Source organism: Eriocheir sinensis, chromosome 18 (assembly GCF_024679095.1).
Source record: "Eriocheir sinensis breed Jianghai 21 chromosome 18, ASM2467909v1, whole genome shotgun sequence".
NCBI lineage: Eukaryota > Metazoa > Arthropoda > Malacostraca > Decapoda > Varunidae > Eriocheir > Eriocheir sinensis.
Genome location: NC_066526.1, coordinates 13,482,557 through 13,497,506, shown reverse-complemented (window position 1 = coordinate 13,497,506; position 14,950 = coordinate 13,482,557). Strand labels below are relative to the sequence as shown.

The 14,950-nt window shown below is 45.6% G+C and overlaps 1 pseudogene; it reads left to right on the top strand.

Moving 5' to 3' along the window:
• Window positions 1-14,950, top strand: part of LOC127000332 (ras-related protein Rab-18-like) — a 55,520-nt pseudogene that overhangs the window by 38,707 nt on the left and 1,863 nt on the right.

Genomic DNA, 14,950 nt, shown 5'->3' with positions numbered 1-14,950 from the left:
CGCAGAGGGGTTCCCCAAGGCTCACCCCTAAGCCCTCTCCTCTTCAGCATTCTTCTGTCCGACCTGCCTTCCCCTCCTGGCACTCATACCTTCCTCTATGCGGATGACATTTCCCTCCTATGCTCCGCTCCTTCTCTTCCTGAGGCACAAACCCTCCTCCAAGGGGGGCTCGACACCATCAGCCAATGGTGCACTCAGTGGGGCCTCACCCTCTGTGCACCAAAGTCGTGCCTCATGTGCTTCACCCGTCGCCGCATCCCCGCCATCCCTCAAGCACACCTCACAGGCACAGTCATCCCTTTCCGCACAACACACAGATTCTTGGGTCTAGTGCTGGACGGCCCTCGCCTCACATGGAAGCGCCACGTCAGTGCCCTCCGAACCTCCTGTCTGCCCCGGCTGAACCTCATGAGGGCCCTGGCGGGTGTCAAGTGGGGAGCCGACAGAGCGACGCTCCTCCACTTCTACCGCGCCTACATCCGTAGAAAAATAGACTACGGGTGCGAGGTCTACGGTTCAGCCTCCCCGACGCTCCTCCACCAGCTGCAGGTGGTGCAGAACACCGCACTGCGGATAGCCCTAGGCGCCTTCAGGTCGTCTCCCACCCTGGCCCTGCAGGCAGAGGCGGGCCTTCCCTCACTAGACCACAGGCGCGACACTAAGACAATCACCACCTTCCACAGAATAACATCCTCTCCTCACTCCTCCCTTCACACTGTCCTGTCCCAACACCAACCTGACCCACTTCCAGCCCCACAGGCCTTCCGCGCTCACACGCCATTCATCACCCGAGCCCTCTCTATCTACACTGCTCTCTCTGTCACCCCTCCATCCTTCTCCCCCCTTGCACACCTCTCTCCCCTAGGTCCATGGTTCCCCCTTCCTTCATTCATTTCCCTAGACCTTCAGACACCATGGACCAAAGCAGATTGTCCACACCAGGGGAAGGCCCTCTTCCTGTCTCTCCTCTCCACCAAATACAGGGACACCTTTTTCATATTCACAGACGGCTCCCACATTCCCTCCCCTCCCTCCACTAGTGCGGCCATATACCTCCCAACCCTACACACCTCCACCAACTGGAAACTCCAACCCCACACCACCATCCTTGGGGCAGAGCTTTTGCCATCAGGGAAGGCCTCACAGCAGCGACAACGCTTCCCCCACACCAATCAGTCTCCCTCTTTACTGACTCCCTCACTTCCCTCCAACTCCTCTCAACTCACAGACCTCACACACATCACACACTATGCTTTGCCATCCACTCCCTCCTGGCACAGCTGACCTCCGGGGGCAGACGGGTCCACCTTCAGTGGGTCCCTTCTCACATAGGCATCGTGGGCAACACAGTGGTGGACCAAGCTGCCAACCTGGCACACACACATCCCCAGCCAATTCACAGCCCTCTGGACCACAGTGACCTCAAGACCCACCTCCGACAGTCCTCCAACAGCCACTGGACCACCAGACTAACGATAGACCTCAGACAGCTCACCCTCGGCCACTACAGACACTCCCCCGCCCGGCACTGGCGCCCCTTCTCCCCCAGTCGCCCCCTGGACACGGCCATCACCCGTCTAAGGATTGGACACACCCGCCTCAACGCCCACCTGCACAGACTGAACATAGTCCAAGACCCACACTGCCCATGGTGCCCCACACAACCTGACACACCAGAACACCTCCTCCTCCACAACCTGACACACCAGAACACCTCCTCCTCCACTGCCCAAGATTCCACTCCCTCCACACCACCCTCAAAGCGTCCTTAACCAGTCTCCGTATTCACAGGCCAACCCTAGAGGACCTGCTGGGCAGCGACGCCCTCAGCCCCACCACTGCCTTCCACGCCCTCAAGTGCACGCAAACCTTCCTGCAGAAGTCGGGGCAACTCGACAGGATCTAACTCCCGCCCTGGTGACAGGATGGCCAACACAATCAACGACTCCTGATAACAACTACCACTGACGGGGCTCTAGAGGCTGTGGGCCCACAGCCTAACTAGCCCCATAAAACACCCACGAAGAAGAAGAAAAGGACTCGTGTTGTCACGCCGCTCAGAGGTTGCTGTCATTCTTTTTTTGGATCTGGATCTTTGTTCTTTGTAGAATTTCGGCATATTGGGCGCAGCTAAGGTGGGCCTCCGCTATTCAAACCAAATCTCACACCCAGATATAAGTATAGACATGGAACTATACTGAGGTAATATTGATATGAGAACCGTACGTATATAACTGTGGTGATTTTACTCACCGTCACTGGTGAACTACTGCCAGTACTGATAATACCTTTTTTTTATAAGAAATGGGTGAGGCTGAGTCCACATCATAGTAGGGTTGCTTACCATACCCTAGGTGATGGTAGGCAGTCGGGGGATTAGTTCAAGAAGGGAGGACAATATACCTCCAATTTGTTGTGAATATTTTATGCCACAGGGCTCCCAAGTGTGGAGGCCACAAGGAAGGAGAGGATGTTCAAGGTGTGGGGTTGTTGTCCTTAAGAAACACCATTTCATTTAGTGGCACAGTTGGTGCAACACTCGTGTGTTGTGGTGCCAAAATGCTCACAGCATTTCACGCCACTTTTCAGCATATTGCTGCAGTTCATTGATGATATATGGTATGACAACTTAAAGGCAACCGTAACCATTGACTGCCAGCCAAAGATAATCACGGTTGATGGCAAGACAGTAAGACTGATCTTATGGGTGTTTTTTTTTTTTTTTTTTTGTTATCTCTCTCTCTCTCCATATATCTTTGTTGATAGTAATCTCTGCCTGGCAGGAGCTTGGAAAATAATTCAGTTACAAATAACACAACTGTTCTTAACCTGGTATTGGTAACTGCATGGAAATAAATAGTCAAGCTTTGTCTACAGACATGTTGGAATACATAAGCTGCATGAGCACAATCATGTACAGTATGAATAAAATGACACATCGGCAGGAATCCCCACAGCATTTGTTACCTTTGCTAATTTCCTGGCTCTGTCTGTTACTACTTTTGTATTATTTTCTAATTCCCATGCTACAGAAAATAGATCCCAGAGAAAACCATGCTCTTGAAATTTATTTGGTAATTATTCAGTCCACATAAAGCAACAAACACAAAACAAAGAATTTGTCGACCTAAATAAATATTTCCCTGGTCTCACACAATTCTGCCACCCTCCAGGACACAGCGGGGCAGGAGAGGTTCCACTCCCTGGTCCCCAGCTACTACCGCGGGGTGCACGGCGTGATCCTGGTGTACGACGTGACCAATAGGAGCACCTTTGCCAGGCTGGACGAGTGGCTCAACAATGGACACTCACTACTCCGGGACCAATGTTGTCAGGATGCTGGTGGGGAACAAGACTGATGAGGTGAGAGACAGGCAGTGGGATAGATGGGCTGACAGATATAGATAAATCAGGGTTGTTGATTTTTTTTATTAAAAAAAAAAATCCAATTTTTTTATTTTAATCATTTTTTTATATTTTTTTATAAATGAAAATAATTAAATGAATGTAAACCTAAATATTCTGTACATTAGTTTAAAACACATGTTGGCGTATTCTTGTATCATATTCCATCATCATAAGTAACCTGGTTGGCTGTTTGAGCCAATCCTAAGACTGACCAGCCGCAGCCAGCCAGCCACTGGCCACCAATGGCCAGCACCACACCACAACTCTGTCTTGTTTCTTAACAGTCTAACCAGATCATGTCATGTTTTGGTCATGTCCTAACAGAAATTGCACAAAGAAAAATGACAGCAGCTTCAAATGAAAGTATCAGAAAAGACTGTGGATGATCCATGTATGTATGTGAAGTGATTTTTTGAAAAATAGGGGTATATGTTTCAAATATTTCCTTTACTGCCACTTCCTATAGTTGGTGATTTTTCTCCCTTTTAATAGCTTTTCTTTAGTTCACTTGAGTGTTTCGAGGGGCCCAAGACTACTCATATGCTGTCCTCATGATTGCCTATCAACCCAGACTCCAATGAAACTCTAAATAGTCGGGGAGCCACCCTCTGAAAAGTGGCTAAAAAGCAGTTTTGAAATGACCCATCTGCTGTAAAATTTCTGACCCCTGGATCATCTTTGTTGGGGTCTGAGACATCCCAAAACAGGCTTTATCAAGTTGGATCGGATTGCATAAACTCTAGAGGGACGTTTTTTCGATGAGAGGTAGCGCCTTTCTAAAACATTCAAATTTGGGGTAGGGGAAACTCTATTTGCAATATCTCGGTTAACTGAAGGGCTATAGACCCAAATTAGGTCTTATTCTCTTTGTCTGAATGTCAGCTTTAAAATGACACCTAGGCATATTTCTTCACATGACCCTGAAGGTCACCAGAGGTCAAAAGGTCGCCGAAAGTAGGTCATGCCCAAAATTTGGGGCTTTTCATACATTTTGTCAAATGTCCATGGCTAAATTTGATAACTTGGGGATTTTCAGGTCCAATAATGTTCTTAACATCCACAAGCAACGTTTGGAAAAACAATGTCTCCATTGGACCAAAAAGAGTGATTACATCGGTTACGTGATATGCCATGAATATTTTGTGAAATTCGAGATTTCATCTATTTGTCACTGTTTTTTCACAAATATCGATAGTTTGCAAGAGTGACGATATATTCTTTCAAAACGGTGTTCGTTTTCTATCAGGACCTTGTCTATTTACACTTAGGACTGATATGGAAGCATAGTACTGGTTAGGCCCCTAGGCCTAGCGGTAACCAAAAAAGGTACAAGAAAACATGCAATTGTTCTTAACTGTTTTATTTTATACTAGACCATAACAAATTTGGTAATGAATATGTAGGTATGGTAATTACCTTCTGTGGAAAAACCTTTGATTTCAGATGTTTTGATGTGTTTTTGCAACTAATACATTAGGAATTTATCAATCTAAAGAAAACTAGTACAGACTATTGTATGGTGTATTTTCTTTTTACAATTTGTACACTATCATATCAAAGTATTTTGGGCCAATTTTGGCTTAACTGGGCCACTTACTACAGTCATGGGTGGGGTGTGGAGGGGGCCGGGTGAGAATGGGGGTCGGGGAGGGGGGGGGGCGGACGACGTCAGGCGTCGGGGAGGGAGTGTTCATAAAGTGATGTGCTTCTAGTCTGTAAGACTATGGCTGGGAAAGACTTCTACAAGATGGTACGTTATCACTCATTCGTGTGTGAGGCCATGTTCATGCTCAAGTGGGAGGCATTTGAAAGTTGGTGCATAGAGGAAGGTGAGGTTGAACATTTGTCTTCATTGGCTTCATTGTTGGAGAGACTACGAAATGCAACTGAGTTAAAGGACAGAGATGAAGTCGTAAGGCTCTCAGATGAAACGTTGCAGGTTCTGCGGTCGCTAGAAGTGAACTGGGCAAATTTCGAGAAGACTCAGGGACTGACAGCTCAATTGTGGAGAATGTACATTGACATGGTCTTGATCCTAAAGCGGTACATCCATGCTGAAAGAGCTGGTGTGTGGGAACAGCACTTGCAAGAAGTGGAGAACATGCTTCCATACACAGTTTCATCTGGACATGGCAAGTATATGTCTTGCCAATATACCTGAACGACATGCGCGGTCTTCCAGTTAGCGCTCCAGATGTCCATGAAAAGTTCGAATCAGGCGAATTCAATGTGCATCAGATTGCTGGTGACTTCAATGGGGTTTGGACCGATCTTGCGCTGGAACAAACGTACAATAAGGAGGGGAAAACGAGTCTTTTTAAGGGCATCATCCAAGCAGAATCAGCGCGAAAAGTACATCAAGACATTGCCGTTTATGACTTCTGTTTCTGAGAGTGTGAAGCAGATGGTGCACATGACGTCCCCAGAGGCAGATCATCATGACAAGCTGAACAAAGATGACCATGAGCAAGTGCTGAAAATCAAACGCATCATACAGGAAGATGAAATCCATTCTCCCAAACCTGCTCAAGGATAAGTTAGTCAACATATCCACAGGTGAAACTCTAGGTTCAACAAAGTTGATTGAGGCGAGAAAACTTGGACTAGAAGCCATGAGAGCCGACGAGTGATTCCGAGAAAATCAGCATGCCGTGGGATTGCAACCTTTGCGAACCAGCAAAGAAGGGCAAGAAGAAACGAGACAATGCCAAAGCAGTGATATCAGAGGAGAATGCAGTCACAAGGGCCCTTTGCTTCACACAGGACTTGAGCGATGAAGGTAGAATTGATGCATTCAGCCATGAATGGCTGGAGTACCCTCCTGCGTTGTATGACCACGATGGACATAACAATTGCTTCGTCATGCGGAAGGGAACGAAGGCTGACTTCTTTGACAAAATCCAGAGTGAAGTCTCTGAATGGGAAACCGTGAAGGAGCTCCACCGAAAGCATCACCAACGATCTCGTCATTGATGCAATGGCTTTCATACAGCGTTATCAAACCCTCGGCGTGAGTACGTTTGGTGAACTACAGGAGTCATACAGAAGGAAACTAATGGCAAGAAAGCCAGCCGGGTGTAACAAAGTACATTTTGTTGGTGACCGATATGACTTTGGTGTTATGAGCCTAAAGGGGGATGAACGCCAGAGACGCGGATCTAGAAAAACCTCATCAGAATACGTGCCTGCTGATACTCTGAAAATCCCAGACTGGAAGACATTCTTGTCAAACCCATCAAACAAAACTAACCTCCTGAAATACTTGTCAGACTCCTGGTCAAAGTCAACCGTTCCTGATGGCATCACCATTGTCATCGCCGTTGATGCTCAAACAGTACAGGTGTCAAGCTATGGAGTGAGCATATTAGAGGAACTCTACTGCCCAACACACGAAGAAGCTGATACCAGGATCTTTGCACATGGCGAAATTCCCGGAGGGTTGTAGAGTAGTGGTGCAGGCAACTGACACCGACATCCTGATGCTATGCTTATACCACTACCCGAGGCTAGAGAACATTGAACAAATGTGGGTGGAGAAATTGGACACATTTCTGCCTATTCATGATCTGGTAAAGGAACTGGCTAGGACCCTCGATAAGGACTCATTGGAAATCACAGAAACCTTGCTTGTTGCGTATGTTTTGTCAGGTTGTGACTCGGTGAGCTACCCCTACAAACGAGGGAAAAAGAGGGCGGCTAAGGTAGCCTTACAGCAGATTGGCAAAATGGTGACGTTTGCCAATTTTGAGCCGGTGGATGTGAGTGACGTAGATGAAAAGGTTTTCGATGAAGCCCGGGAGTTCTTCTGTCGCCTGTATTCCGCTGTCAGCTCTTCAAGCCTCAATGAGTTGAGAGCTCACTTGTTTGCCTCCAGCAAGCAGGATATCCGCTCCCTTCCACCAACCGAGGATGCTTTCCGATTCCATGTGCTTCGGAGTCTGGCTCAGTTCAGCCTGTACAAACAAGCTTGTCTGTCAAACCCGACCCTTCTGCCCCCTGAACACTACGGACGGCAATTAGAAAACGGGGCTTTGGTTCCAGTCATGAAGAGTCTTCCTGCGAAACCGAAAACAGCCAAGCTGCACTTTTGCAAATGTAAGTCAACACCCTTATGCCAGAGAAACTGCCCTTGCCGCAAACTGCCCAGCGGGTGCATAATCGCCTGTCCTTGCAATGGGAAACCTGACAAATGTGGTCTGTTAATTACTTATGATGATGATGACGATGCCGATGACGATGATGACTAGAGAGTACCTAATTGTAACATATCAAAATAAAGCTTAGTTGTCGAATAATTGTATTTTGCACTCATTGACCTTTGACCCCCCAAAACATGACCCGCTTAGCAATGGCCCTGACTAACAAGAGAGTTGTTCAACATGGAAAGATGCCCAATGAGATGTGATCTTCACTCAACACTGCCTCATTGAGAGCCTCCCCCAGAAATATCAATGAAGAAGCGGATTTCCTGGTAAGCCAAAAAATCGATTGACAATCAAGTAGCCAAGGCACCATTTTGTGTGGTTCAACTGAAATATCCCTTTCCCAGAATGTGATGAGGGATGCAGAGAATATGTTTGATCAAAGATTTTCTTGAAAAAAAAAATTCAGTATTTCATATTAGACTTTATCTGAAAAAATCCCCGAATTTTTGGCATGACCTACTTTCGGCGACCTTTTGACCTCTGGTGACCTCCAGGATCATGTGATGAAATATGTCTAGGTGTCACTTTAAAGCTGACATTCAGACAAAGAGAATAAGACCTAATTTGGGTCTATAGCCCTTCAGTTAACCGAGATATTGCAAATAGAGTTTCCCCTACCCCAAATTTGAATGTTTTAGAAAGGCGCTACCTCTCATCGAAAAAACGTCCCTCTAGAGTTTATGCAATCCGATCCAACTTGATAAAGCCTGTTTTGGGATGTCTCAGACCCCAACAAAGATGATCCTGGGGTCAGAAATTTTACAGCAGATGGGTCACTTCCAAGTCCTGTTCCATGAGGGTGGCTCCCGGACTAGTCGGGGAGCCACCCTCTGAAAAGTGGCTAAAAAGCAGTTTTGAAATGACCCATCTGCTGTAAAATTTCTGACCCTGGAACATGACCCTGAAGGTCACCAGATCAAATCATGCCCAAATTTGGGGCTTTTCATACATTTTGTCAAATGTCCATGGCTAAATTTGATAACTTGGGGATTTTCAGGTCCAATAATGTTCTTAACATCCACAAGCAACGTTTGGAAAAACAATGTCTCCATTGGACCAAAAGAGTGATTACATCGTTCGTGATATGCCATGAATATTTTGTGAAATTCGAGATTTCATCTATTTGTCACTGTTTTTTCACAAATATCGATAGTTTGCAAGAGTGACGATATATTCTTTCAAAACGGTGTTCGTTTTCTATCAGGACCTTGTCTATTTACACTTAGGACTGATATGGAAGCAGAGTAGTGGTTAGGCCCCTAGGCCTAGCGGTAACAAAACAAGGTACCTGAAATCAGGCAATTGTTCTTAACTGTTTTATTTTATACTAGACCATAACAAATTTGGTAATGAATATGTAGGTATGGTAATTACCTTCTGTGGAAAAACCTTTGATTTCAGATGTTTTGATGTGTTTTGCAACTAATACATTAGGAATTTATAAATCTAAAAAACTAGTACAGACTATTGTATGGTGTATTTTCTTATTACACTTTGTACACTATCATATCAAAGTATTTTGTGCCAATTATGGCTTAACTGGGCCACTTACTACACTCATGGGTGGGGTGTGGAGGGGGCCGGGTGAGAAGTGGGGTCGGGGAGGGGGGGGGGCGGACGACGTCAGGCGTCGGGGAGGGAGTGTTCATAAAGTGATGTGCTTCTAGTCTGTAAGACTATGGCTGGGAAAGACTTCTACAAGATGGTACGTTATCACTCATTCGTGTGTGAGGCCATGTTCATGCTCAAGTGGGAGGCATTTGAAAGTTGGTGCATAGAGGAAGGTGAGGTTGAACATTTGTCTTCATTGGCTTCATTGTTGGAGAGACTACGAAATGCAACTGAGTTAAAGGACAGAGATGAAGTCGTAAGGCTCTCAGATGAAACGTTGCAGGTTCTGCGGTCGCTAGAAGTGAACTGGGCAAATTTCGAGAAGACTCAGGGACTGACAGCTCAATTGTGGAGAATGTACATTGACATGGTCTTGATCCTAAAGCGGTACATCCATGCTGAAAGAGCTGGTGTGTGGGAACAGCACTTGCAAGAAGTGGAGAACATGCTTCCATACACAGTTTCATCTGGACATGGCAAGTATATGTCTTGCTTGCCAATATACCTGAACGACATGCGCGGTCTTCCAGTTAGCGCTCCAGATGTCCATGAAAAGTTCGAATCAGGCGAATTCAATGTGCATCAGATTGCTGGTGACTTCAATGGGGTTTGGACCGATCTTGCGCTGGAACAAACGTACAATAAGGAGGGGAAAACGAGTCTTTTTAAGGGCATCATCCAAGCAGAATCAGCGCGAGAAAAGTACATCAAGACATTGCCGTTTATGACTTCTGTTTCTGAGAGTGTGAAGCAGATGGTGCACATGACGTCCCCAGAGGCAGATCATCATGACAAGCTGAACAAAGATGACCATGAGCAAGTGCTGAAAATCAAACGCATCATACAGGAGAAGATGAGAAATCCATTCTCCCCAAACCTGCTCAAGGATAAGTTAGTCAACATATCCACAGGTGAAACTCTAGGTTCAACAAAGTTGATTGAGGCGAGAAAACTTGGACTAGAAGCCATGAGAGCCGCCGACACGAGTGATTCCGAGAAAATCAGCATGCCGTAGATTGCAACCTTTGCGAACCAGCAAAAGAAGGGCAAGAAGAAACGAGACAATGCCAAAGCAGTGATATCAGAGGAGAATGCAGTCACAAGGGCCCTTTGCTTCACACAGGACTTGAGCGATGAAGGTAGAATTGATGCATTCAGCCATGAATGGCTGGAGTACCCTCCTGCGTTGTATGACCACGATGGACATAACAATTGCTTCGTCATGCGGAAGGGAACGAAGGCTGACTTCTTTGACAAAATCCAGAGTGAAGTCTCTGAATGGGAAACCGTGAAGGAGCTCCCACCGAAAGCATCACCAACGATCTCGTCATTGATGCAATGGCTTTCATACAGCGTTATCAAACCCTCGGCGTGAGACGTTTGGTGAACTACAGGAGTCATACAGAAGGAAACTAATGGCAAGAAAGCCAGCCGGGTGTAACAAAGTACATTTTGTTGGTGACCGATATGACTTTGGTGTTATGAGCCTAAAGGGGGATGAACGCCAGAGACGCGGATCTAGAAAAACCTCATCAGAATACGTGCCTGCTGATACTCTGAAAATCCCAGACTGGAAGACATTCTTGTCAAACCCATCAAACAAAACTAACCTCCTGAAATACTTGTCAGACTCCTGGTCAAAGTCAACCGTTCCTGATGGCATCACCATTGTCATCGCCGTTGATGCTCAAACAGTACAGGTGTCAAGCTATGGAGTGAGCATATTAGAGGAACTCTACTGCCCAACACACGAAGAAGCTGATACCAGGATCTTTGCGCATGGCGAAATTCCCGGAAGGTTGTAGAGTAGTGGTGCAGGCAACTGACACCGACATCCTGATGCTATGCTTATACCACTATCCGAGGCTAGAGAACATTGAACAACTGTGGGTGGAGAAATTGGACACATTTCTGCCTATTCATGATCTGGTAAAGGAACTGGCTAGGACCCTCGATAAGGACTCATTGGAAATCACAGAAACCTTGCTTGTTGCGTATGTTTTGTCAGGTTGTGACTCGGTGAGCTACCCCTACAAACGAGGGAAAAAGAGGGCGGCTAAGGTAGCCTTACAGCAGATTGGCAAAATGGTGACGTTTGCCAATTTTGAGCAGTGGATGTGAGTGGCGTAGATGAAAAGGTTTTCGATGAAGCCCGGGAGTTCTTCTGTCGCCTGTATTCCGCTGTCAGCTCTTCAAGCCTCAATGAGTTGAGAGCTCACTTGTTTGCCTCCAGCAAGCAGGATATCCGCTCCCTTCCACCAACCGAGGATGCTTTCCGATTCCATGTGCTGAGTCTGGCTCAGTTCAGCCTGTACAAACAAGCTTGTCTGTCAAACCCGACCCTTCTGCCCCTGAACACTACGGACGGCAATTAGAAAGCGGGCTTTGGTTCCAGTCATGAAGAGTCTTCCTGCGAAACCGAAAACAGCCAAGCTGCACTTTTGCAAATGTAAGTCAACACCCTTATGCCAGAGAAACTGCCCTTGCCGCAAACTGCCCAGCGGGTGCATAATCGCCTGTCCTTGCAATGGGAAACCTGACAAATGTGGTCTGTTAATTACTTATGATGATGATGACGACGATGCCGATGACGATGATGACTAGAGAGTACCTAATTGTAACATATCAAAATAAAGCTTAGTTGTCGAATAATTGTATTTTGCACTCATTGACCTTTGACCCCCCAAAACATGACCCGCTTAGCAATGGCCCTGACTAACAAGAGAGTTGTTCAACATGGAAAGATGCCCAATGAGATGTGATCTTCACTCAACACTGCCTCATTGAGAGCCTCCCCCAGAAATATCAATGAAGAAGCGGATTTCCTGGTAAGCCAAAAAATCGATTGACAATCAAGTAGCCAAGGCACCATTTTGTGTGGTTCAACTGAAATATCCCTTTCCCAGAATGTGATGAGGGATGCAGAGAATATGTTTGATCAAAGATTTTCTTGAAAAAAAAAAATTCAGTATTTCATATTAGACTTTATCTGAAAAAATCCCCGAATTTTTGGCATGACCTACTTTCGGCGACCTTTTGACCTCTGGTGACCTCCAGGATCATGTGATGAAATATGTCTAGGTGTCACTTTAAAGCTGACATTCAGACAAAGAGAATAAGACCTAATTTGGGTCTATAGCCCTTCAGTTAACCGAGATATTGCAAATAGAGTTTCCCCTACCCCAAATTTGAATGTTTTAGAAAGGCGCTACCTCTCATCGAAAAAACGTCCCTCTAGAGTTTATGCAATCCGATCCAACTTGATAAAGCCTGTTTTGGGATGTCTCAGACCCCAACAAAGATGATCCTGGGGTCAGAAATTTTACAGCAGATGGGTCACTTCCAAGTCCTGTTCCATGAGGGTGGCTCCCGGACTAAAAGAGGATCAAGTGAAGTTCGGGAGGAGAGGATTAGTCAAGCAAGATGGTGGCTATATAAAACATTTGTCTGCTCCACCAATTGTCTGGGACCAACAGAAAGAGTAAAGATGGGGGCACATGTTGTAGCTGAGCGTGGCTGCAGTGCTCATCTCCGTAACATTGACCCTTGAGCCTTTGGTGGGAAGAACCCATCACCCCGGGAGAGAGGGTCAGCGTGACATGCAGGTTACTACAGTTTACCTTGCCCAGGTTTCCCCAGGTTACCCATTTATCAACCAGCCTGAAAGGGAAGATGAAGAGCTGGGTGAGCTCCACGCTGACTGCCCAGGTTGGGATTCGAACCCAGGACCGCGGATTCGAAGTTAGGCACGCTAACCACTAGATCCACGGGGTGAGAAACTTCCTATATGAGAACAGACTCAACCATCTAATACAGCCAATGTCAACAAGATGCGAAAGCAATTACAACAAGCAAATGAATATTGAAGTTGCTAACCCATGATTGCACTGCACACATTATAAATGTATTGGCTCATGATTTGGAAATTGGTAACATCGAAGAACATGTGCTTCATGTTGTAAAATACTTATAAAACTATCACTCTGCCTCAGCAAGATACCGTCAGAAAGGCGGTCAGTGTCTTGTACTGCCCCAGGACACTAGACGTTCTACCATGTGTGGCTGACTGAAGATATATATCTATATCAGCTCAGGAAAATTTGTGAAGTTGCCAGGGAAAATATTGATATCAGAGTTAGAGAGTATTTTCTTTGCTTATTTTTCCATTCTGTATTGTTGCCCTGCAATAATATCAAGATTAAAATCAATGAAATAAAAAAAAAAATCAAATAATATAAATCTTGATTTAAATCAAACAGCCCTGAGATAAATAGAATTACAGACTCAGACAGACATACAAACAGACAGATACACAGACAGGTAGACTGTGATACAACATGCAGGAAAGTTCTCAAGCATCAGTTAACTTGCAATCTCCTCTCTGATGACCAACAAGATTCAGTAAGGGGTTTTTACTGGTAATCTTGCCTTCTGGACTGACTGCCAAAGGTGAGATGGTGCTCTTGCCTGGCAGCCCTTCAGGTCAATAATTTTTAGGTGAATTTATAGTCATAAGCACCTAATGGGACTCTGTTTTCTTCTACCTCCTCACCAGGTTTAACTTTTTTTTCTTGTGTTTATTAATATTGAAGTAATTAGCTTGCTCTGTTCCAATGGCCTGCCATGCAAAGCACTTTCAAGATCTTTGTCATTTATGTCTTCTACTTACTTGGAGTTGTCTTTGAATAGCAATTAGGTTCCCAAAAGAAATTTCATGTATTCCATAAGTAAGGAGAGTAATATCTATTCAGTCAGTTCATGGTTGCACTACCTGCATCCATGGGGTAGTGGTTAGCATGCCTAGCTGTGTATCCACAGGCCTGGTTTTGATCCTTGTCTGAGCAGTCTGCACACAGCACACACAATTGATCATTCTCCGTTGTAGACTCGTCAGTCAGTTACCTGACGAAGGTAAACTGTGGTAACCAAGATGTCACACCTGCCCTGTGTCCTAAAGGTGTGGTTCTGACCCACTACAGGCTCAAGGGCTGAGGTGTATTCCCCAAACTCTACATTTTTAGCCTTTCTCACCACTGTACACCATATTTGGTCTTGTACACTCCAGTTCCACCATTCTTCTTTACCATTCATCTTAGTATATTCCAGTCCCATTCTCTTGCTCTCTCCCTTGGATCATTACCCTGAATTTGTTTCTATACATATCAGTTTGCTAATTTTTCCACTCATAAATATTTGTCCTTCAGTACTCCAGTCTTTTCACTCTCCCGTTCTCTCATCATTACCCAGCATTTGTTATTCCACACTCCTGTCCTCTCACTCATCATCATTCTCATTTATCCTTGCTTGCTAAAGTCTCATCACATCTCCCTCATGACTCAGGTTTACTTTGCACTTCATTCCTCTCTCATTCCCTGCCAACATCCACTTCATTGTTACACTCATGTACTTTGGCACTCTCTTCCCTTCATCCTCCTTGCCTGTATCTTACCATAACTCGTTTGGCCTGGCAGGAGGAGGTTGAGGTGAGCTGAAAAGAAGGACTGAGGTTTGCCCAACACCACGCCATGCTGTTTGCTGAGGTTTCAGCCAAGACCAGGGACGGTGTGCAGGATGCCTTTAAGGACCTTGCAGAGAAGGTGAGGGCTCGGGGAGGATGATCACGATTGCTTTTCTCATTTTAATGTAGGTGTAGTTAAAGTAAGGTTTTCTTGTGCCTCTACTTCTGTATTAACATCTCATCTTTCCATATACTTATCTATATTTAT